Source organism: Salvelinus alpinus, chromosome 15, assembly GCF_045679555.1.
Source record: "Salvelinus alpinus chromosome 15, SLU_Salpinus.1, whole genome shotgun sequence".
In the NCBI taxonomy this organism is placed as follows: domain Eukaryota; kingdom Metazoa; phylum Chordata; class Actinopteri; order Salmoniformes; family Salmonidae; genus Salvelinus; species Salvelinus alpinus.
Genome location: NC_092100.1, coordinates 50,478,717 through 50,487,976, shown reverse-complemented (window position 1 = coordinate 50,487,976; position 9,260 = coordinate 50,478,717).

Below are 9,260 nucleotides of genomic sequence, written 5' to 3'. Positions count from 1 at the left end.
TTGCCAGGACGTCAAGTGAATGTCATTAGTGTACTGAATGTTTTGAAAACACTGTGCTCAGGTATATAGCTTTAAAAACATTTATTTACCTTTTACTTTTCTAGGCAAGTCAGTTTTAAGAACAAATTTACCCCATGGGACTCCCAATCACAGCTGTTTGTGATATAGCCTGGATTCAAACCAGGGTGTCTGTAGTGATGCCTCTAGCACTGAGATGCAGTGCCTTAGACCACTGCGCCACTCCGGAGCCCGTTAACTTGAAATTGATGTCCTATTCTTTCTAAGTCAAATGAAAATGTTAAGAGTTAGCTAAATTACTCAAGTTAATAAGTCGATTGTCATTTTTACATTCACCAGGTTTGTAAATGTGAATACGGGTTCATCATATTGATCACAACTACCTCGGTTTAGGGTAGTCCAGTTCTTTCTCTAAGCTCAGGTTTCCTTACTAGCTGCCTAGTTAAACAGTTATTCATATCACACCACTGTATTTGTGTTCTTATTTTTATAACATTTTTGTAAGGTTATGCAACATTTTGAATTCAATGCACTAAATATTGTATCTCTAAATGCCAGGGGTTTACGAAACATAACTAAAAGAATAGCACTTTTTAAAAATGTTGTAAACACTCTAACGCAGATGTCATTCTACTCCAGGAGACTCACTCCTGCGATTCAGATTTTAGTTTTTGGAAATCACAATGTGTTAATACTGTTTTTATAGTCACGGGTCTAACCACTAAGCTGGTACTATGATATTGCTTCATAAGTTTAGAGGTGATATTTCAGTCTTGTGTGTCCAAAGATGGGAGATGGGTTATATTGTCTCCAAACAAGATAATGATTGTTGGAGATGCTTGAGAATATGGTCAATACGGGGTACCGTGTTTTGGGTGTTTCAGGGAAAAGGTGTACATTTGACCTCCATCATCTAGGACGTGACAATGGTTAATAAAATCTCTCCATTTCTGCCCATTTTTTGCACGGTCTTGCAGGCCTTCTCAAACAGCTGCAACTGTAAATGCATTTGTAAATCAAGACCTTTCTTGAGTTGGGCTCTGGGATGGTGCAACTGTTGAGAATGTGAGCCTATGGTTGTGTGGGGGGAAAGGGTTGAGTGTGTATGAGTGTGTGGGTGTATGTGTGTATCCCACAACTTTTGCGAAGGAGTAAAAGATGTTTGGGACAATAGAGGATGATTCACAACAACTGTTTGCTAATATAATAATTGCTTATAATAATGTAATTTTGATAACGTAAAATCCTTTTCATAAATTGCCTACATTACTACAAATATTAATAGCTAATTATGGAAAATAAGAAACTTTTTTTGATGGCTATATATAATACAAATCGAGGTGAGGATCGATGGAAATGCATTATTTAGCAGTTGATCTACTTCTGTTCTGTAAATGGCACTGTGTGCTCTTTTCGAAGGATGGATCCCAGTCTTTTCAGGGCTATGGGATACGGGGGGTCGGGAGTGGTCTGCCGGGCATTGGGATGACAACCCAACTTGGGACGAGGAGGGCTTTTAGAGGGTGGAATAGTGGGGACCAATTGGAGGTTTACTTAGTAGCAATGCAAATATCATGGTACAGCTATATAGACACTCAATCATCATGTTACGTTTACAAACATATATTTTGATCAATTTAATTGAAAGTTGTGTCTCATTATGGTAAGTGGTGAAATAAGTATAGCCAGTTACAATTGTAATGGCTTAGCAGATAATAAGAAACGGCGATCAGTATTTACCTGGCTAAAAGAGAAGGAATATAATATCTATTGTTTACAGGAAACCCATTCAACAATTTTAGATGAAGTTTTGTGGATAAAGGACTGGGGGGGCGAAATATATTTCTCCCATGGGCAAAGAAATTCAAAATGGGTGATGGTATTAATTAACAGTATTTTTGATCCAAATGTGCAAATTGTCCAAACAGATCATCAAGGTAGATGGATATATTTTAAATATGTTATTGGACAATAAACAGATATGGCTTATTAACCTATACGGTCCAAATAATGATGATCCAAGCTTCTTTGAAAATATATATGTCACAGCCAATAATGGAAGAAGTGGACCAAGGTGCAGCGTGGTGAGCGTACATATTCCTTTTTATTTGAATGACGCCGACAAAAACAATAAACAATACAAAAACGACCGTGAAGCTTAAGGGCTATAGTGACACAAACAAAGACAACTACCCACAACGAAAGGAGGCCAAAAGGGCTACCTAAGTATGGTTCCCAATCAAAGACAACGATAGACAGCTGTCCCTGATTGAGAACCATACCCGGACAAAACATAGAAACACAAAATCATAGAAAACAAAACATAGAATGCCCACCCCAAATCACACCCTGACCAAACCAAATAGAGACATAAAAAGGTTCTCTAAGGTCAGGGCGTGACAATATATAAGAATTTATCAACTCCACAAGCAACACTAGACTCTATTATTATGGTGGGAGATTTGAATACGGTCTTAAATAAATACCTCTATGGACCGGAAAAGAAATCACACTACAAACTATCACCCTCTGGCACTTAAGGAAATCATGAATGTCATGGATATATTGGAATTAGTGGATATATGGAGACTTAAATACCCTGATCTAGTGAGATATACATGGCGGAGGCTTAATCAAGCTAGTCGTCTTGACTACTTTCTTATGCCATTCTCTCTGGCACCAAAAAGTTTAAAAAGTGTTGATAGGGGACAGAATGCGGTCGGATCATCACATAATTGGTATATATATTACTCTTACAGAATGTCCACGTGGACGAGGATATTGGAAATTTAATCAAAGCCTACTAGATGATAAATTGTTTAGAACTAAAACAGAACAATTTATAACTGACTTTTTCAGACATAACATAGGTACAGCAGATCCCCTTATTGTATGGGACACTTAAGTGTGCCTTTAGAGGCCATGCAATTCAGTACTCATCTATAAAACAAAAGCAATTTAGATCAAAAGGGTCCATATTAATAAAGGAAATTGAAAGACTAACAGTACAGTTAGATAGCATTAAAAACTATACCATAGAGCAGGGGTGTCAAACTCAAATACCCAGTGGGCCAAAATGTAAAACCTGAACAAAGTCGCGGGCCAACATTGAACAAATTAACCTTTTAATATGGACCCAAACAAGTTTTGCTTTAACATTGAATATGGAACAAGCATCGTTTATTACCATACAATATATAATTTAATAGTGGAGACATGCAAAATCGAATTTCAAATGAAAAAACACATCAATGGCATTCATTTATTAAATAAATAAAATGTAAATAAAAATCGTATGCCTCTTTTCTATTTGCAGCCTTCTGATTTAAATACCAAAAGAAACTTTTTCCACTGGCTAATAATTTTACAAATAAAATGATAATAAATCAATCAACCATTCAAGCCCATGCCTTGTAGCAAGAAAAAGTGCACAAAGAAAACGTTAATTATTGCACACTGATCTAATCTGATGTGCCCAAGCCAGCACTTTGTGATTTTGAACATATTCTGTTGTGAAACCAAACTTATTTTCATCTCCTCTACTTTCTGGCTCCTTTGAGTCATGTCCAGGTCCTTGTATTTGTCAATGGTGTTTCGTTTCATAGTGTCGTCTAATGTTGTACTCCTTACTTACAGCCACGTTGACTCCACAAACAAGACAAACAGGTTTGTCTTTTACATATGTAAACAGATATTCTGCCTCCCACTTGTTCAGAAAGCTCCTGTTTTCTGCCTTTCTTTTCGCCATTTTTGGGAAGGGATAGCGCGCTGACAGTTGTAGCGTCTATGTTGCTATGACTACTGTCACAGAGGAGAGGGCGTTTCTGGGTCCTGTCCTGATTGGCGCGCGAAAACAACAGCAGAGCATTATGGGATTCGTAGTATTAGCGGTGAATGCGCTGTATAATACCGGCGGGCCAGCTCTAGTAGTAATTTGGTATTGTCTCGCGGGGCAAATATAATTACCCCGCGGGCCAAATTTGGCCAGTGTAATATATTATCAAATATTATCAATATATTATCAAAATAAAGCGAACTGGATGGAATATGGGGGAAAATGCAAAAAAAATAAATTCAATCTTCAATACAGAAATGCTACCAAAAATAATGTATTAAAACTTGTTACAAATGATGGAGTCACGCATGATTCACCAAATTATATTTTGAAAGAGGATGTAAAGTACTTTAAGAATATGTTTTCTTTTCAGGCTCCTCCATCTCCACTAACTGAAAGTAATTGTATGGATTTTTTTCCTAATAATAATGTAAAATTAACATCTGTACAGAAAGACTCGTGTGAAGGCCAAATTACGGAGGAGGAACTTCTTGATGCAATTGGGGCCTTTAAGGATGGGAAAACTCCAGGGCTGGATGGCATACCAGTGGAAGTATACAAAACCTTTTCTGATATACTCAGAGGACCATTATTAGCATGTTTTAACCATTCCTATATAAATGGTAGATTATCAGACACGCAACAAGAAGGTCTGATATCATTATTACTGAAACAGGACCCAAATGGTATATAAAAAGATCCAGTCCATTTAAAAAATTTGAGACCTCTTACACTCCAGTGTTGTGGTGCAAAAATCCTAGCAAAATGCTTGGCGCATAGAATTACCGGACAGTGGACCGTCGTTGGAGGTTCCGGACAGTGGACTGTCGTTGGAGGTTCCGGACCGTCGCCGGAAGCTCCGGACTGGGAACCGTCGCCGGAAGCTCCGGACTGGGAACCAGTCTGCGCCTTCTTCACAACGCTGTCTGTGTGGGTGGACCAATTCAGTTTGTCCGTGATGTGTACACCGAGGAACTTAAAACTTTCCACCTTCTCCACTACTGTCCCGTCGATGTGGATAGGGGGGTGCTCCCTCTGCTGTTTCCTGAAGTCCACAATCATCTCCTTTGTTTTGTTGACGTTGAGTGTGAGGTTATTTTCCTGACACCACACTCCGAGGGCCCTCACTTCCTCCCTGTAGGCCGTCTCGTCGTTGTTGGTAATCAAGCCTACCACTGTAGTGTCGTCCGCAAACTTGATGATTGAGTTGGAGGCGTGCATGGCGACGCAGTCGTGGGTGAACAGGGAGTACAGGAGAGGGCTCAGAACGCACCCTTGTGGGTCCCCAGTGTTGAGGATCAGCGGGATGGAGATGGTGTTACCTACCCTCACCACCTGGGGGCGGCCCGTCAGGAAGTCCAGGACCCAGTTGCACAGGGCGGGGTCGAGACCCAGGGTCTCGAGCTTGATGACGAGTTTGGAGGGTACTATGGTGTTAAATGCTAAGCTATAGTCGATGAACAGCATTCTCACATAGGTATTCCTCTTGTCCAGATGGGTTAGGGCAGTGTGCAGTGTGGTTGCGATTGCGTCGTCTGTGGACCTATTGGGTCGGTAAGCAAATTGGAGTGGGTCTAGGGTGTCAGGTAGGGTGGAGGTGATATGGTCCTTGACTAGTCTCTCAAAGCACTTCATGATGACGGAAGTGAGTGCTACGGGGCGGTAGTCGTTTAGCTCAGTTACCTTAGCTTTCTTGGGAACAGGAACAATGGTGGCCCTCTTGAAGCATGTGGGAACAGCAGACTGGGATAAGGATTGATTGAATATGTCCTTAAACACACCAGCCAGCTGGTCTGCGCATGCTCTGAGGACGCGGCTAGGAATAACGTCTGGGCCTGCAGCCTTGCGAGGGTTAACACGTTTAAATGTTTTACTCACCTCGGCTGCAGTGAAGGAGAGCCCGCAGGTTTTGGTAGCGGGCCGTGTCAGTGGCACTGTATTGTCCTCAAAGCGAGCAAAAAAGTTATTTAGTCTGTCTGGGAGCAAGACATCCTGGTCTGCGACGGGGCTGGTTTTCTTTTTGTAATCCGTGATTGACTGTAGACCCTGCCACATACCTCTTGTGTCTGAGCTGTTGAATTGCGACTCTACTTTGTCTCTATACTGGGACTTAGCTTGTTTGATTGCCTTGCGGAGGGAATAGCTACACTGTTTGTATTCGGCCCTATTTCCGGTCACCTTGCCCTGGTTAAAAGCAGTGGTTCGCGCTTTCAGTTTCACGCGAATGCTGCCATCAATCCACGGTTTCTGGTTTGGGAATGTTTTAATCGTTGCTGTGGGTACGACATCGTCAATGCACTTTCTAATGAACTCGCTCACCGAATCAGCGTATTCGTCAATGTTGTTGTTGGACGCAATGCGGAACATATCCCAATCCACGTGATCGAAGCAGTCTTGAAGCGTGGAATCAGATTGGTCGGACCAGCGTTGAACAGACCTGAGCGCGGGAGCTTGCTGTTTTAGTTTCTGTTTGTAGGCTGGAAGCAACAAAATGGAGTCGTGGTCAGCTTTTCTGAAAGGAGGGCGGGGGAGGGTGGTAGGGTTTGCGGGCAAAAATAAAGGTATATTTTTAAAAAGTATGTCTATATAGGTATGTGTATGTGTCACGCCCTGACCTTAGTTCCTTTGTTATGTCTCTATTTTTGGTTTGGTCAGGGCGTGAGTTGGGGTGGGCATTCTATGTTTTTGTTCTATCTTTTATATTTCTATGTGTTTGGCCGAGTGTGGTTCTCAATCAGAGGCAGCTGTCTATCGTTGTCTCTGATTGAGAACCATACTTAGGTAGCCTCATCCCACCTGTGTTTTGTGGGTTGTTGTTTCCTGTTGTGTGTCTGCACCATGGCACGAAGCCTCCAGTGTGGATCCATGGCACGAAGCCTCCAGTGTGGATCCATGGCACGGAGCCTCCAGCGAGGAGTTATGGCACGAGGCCTCCAGCGACGCCCTCCGGTCCGGAGCAGCCAGAGTGTCCCTCCTGTCCGGGGCCCCATGCGAGGGTCCCCAGTCCGGGGTCGGTGGCGAGGGTCCCCGCTCTAGAGGCGCCACCTAAGTGGACCAAGCCAGAGGTGGAGCGGGGTCTACGTCCCGCACCAGAGCCGCCACTGCGGTGAAATGCCCACCCAGACCCTCCCCTATAGGTTCAGGTTTTGCGGCCGGAGTCCGCACCTTTGGGGGGGGGGTACTGTCACGCCCTGACCTTAGTTCCTTTGTTATGTCTCTATTTTTGGTTTGGTCAGGGCGTGAGTTGGGGTGGGCATTCTATGTTTTTGTTCTATGTTTTATATTTCTATGTGTTTGGCCGAGTGTGGTTCTCAATCAGAGGCAGCTGTCTATCGTTGTCTCTGATTGAGAACCATATTTAGGTAGCCTCATCCCACCTGTGTTTTGTGGGTTGTTGTTTCCTGTTGTGTGTCTGCACCAGCCAGAACTGTTTCGGTCGTTATTCTTTGTTATTTTTGTTATTTCAGTGTTAATTTAATAAATATGGACACGTACCACGCTGCACCTTGGTCCTCTCCTTCCAACAGCCGTTACAGTATGTATTATGTGTGTATGTATATGGATATATTTACCAAAAAATATATGGGGGATTGGAAAAGATGCAGACAATTACATTGATGGAAGCAACATTCTTTCCGCAATATTAAGCTGATCCACCCCTAAGAATTCTTTTTTTTAAGAAAAAAAGAAAAAAAAGATAATGATTGTTTTATTATATGCAATGTGTATGGGTACAACTCTTACACCTCAAATAAGACTTTATTTTTGGATCTTGCTGATAAGCTTCCTGAGCTGCAAAACAAGTATACAAATGCATTGCTTATAATAGCTGGAGACTTTAATGAAACACTGGATAACTCTTTAGATAAATTTCCACCTAGAATAGCTCAAAGATCTCAGAATAGTGACATCATCACCTCATTTTGAAGTAAACTGACAGGGATCGATACATGGCGCTTCTTTAGTACAAACTTAAACGAATGCACCTGATGTAATAGGTTAATGATGGTCAGATCCAGAATTGATCGGTTTCTCTTTTCTCCCCCACTTTTACATTATGTACAAGAACTAAGTCATAAACATGCTCCTTTGACTGATCATAAAATTATATTATTGAAGTTAGAATGTTCTGGAAAATCCAGTGGCATTCGAGGATACTGGAATCGTAATAATTCACTCCTAAATGAGCCAGTCTTTTAACAAGAGCATAAATAACTTGATCATAGACTAGTTTAGGTCAAATGATTTAGAACCAAGGCATGGAAGTAACTGGGAAATATTTTAATTCAAAGTAAGATCTATCTACATGGCACACAGTAAGGAACTAAAGAAGCAACATTTTTTGAAAGAAGATGAGCTTCTTTTTAGAAAGGGGCATTTTCTAGATCTAGAGAACAATGGGTTGAGGAGGGTGAGAAAAACAGCAATTTATTTGCTCTTGAAAAAATAAACTATAAGAGAAAATCTCTTTCTGCCTTAAATATTGACAATACCTTGTGTAAAGACCCTAAGCTCCTCTCTAACTTTGTGTATTCTTTCTATGAAAATCTGTATAAGTCAAATTTTCATGGGATTGAATGTGAACATTTTATAAAACAGGGTCATGTTCCAATTAGATTGGAGTTTTCTATAGGAGAGATTAGAGCTGGTCTTAGATCTATGAAGAAGGGCAAAGTACCTGGAACAGATGGTCTTTTGTCCGCATCATCAAAAAACACATTGTCCGTCAACATCTCAATTTCTCTCAGCGATGAAAGAAAACAAAATCCATCTTTAATAACTGGCTCCAGCGTGACCTCTTTATTATTTGAAGGGTTTTATTGTCCAAAGCAGAGGGTCTGTCACGTTTTGTCTACCGTGCTCTATCCCTATTTGTAGCTGATCAAACCAGTAAGGATATCAACAACACTTTCCTAGACTTTATATGGAAAAATAAACAATGCAAACTTAAGAAGCCTGTAATATCAAACCAAAGAGCTGATGGCGGGCTTGAAGTACTAGATTTCCTTGATATCAACAATATCTGGATAAAAAGATGTATGCTTAGCTCTGAAACTATATGGTACTTCATTCCCTGTCATATTTTTATGAAATTGGGTGGTCTTCAATTTTTGTGGAAGTGCAACTATTCTCCAGCAAAATTACCCATCAAAACACAAATGAGATTACCCAGGCACTTCTGTTGGAACAACTAAGATATTGTTGTTAAAAACAAGTCTTTGTTCTTTCCTAAGTTATTTGAAAGAAATATATTTGTGCTTGATTTATTTGACAAAGAAGGTGAGCTCTCACATGCTCCGGTTCAGTAATATTCGTATTTTTATTATTTTTCTTGCTAAAGTAACTGCCGCTATAGCTCAGGCTGAGATATGGGTGAATCTATATTGGTGCCCAGGCTTGGTTTTAG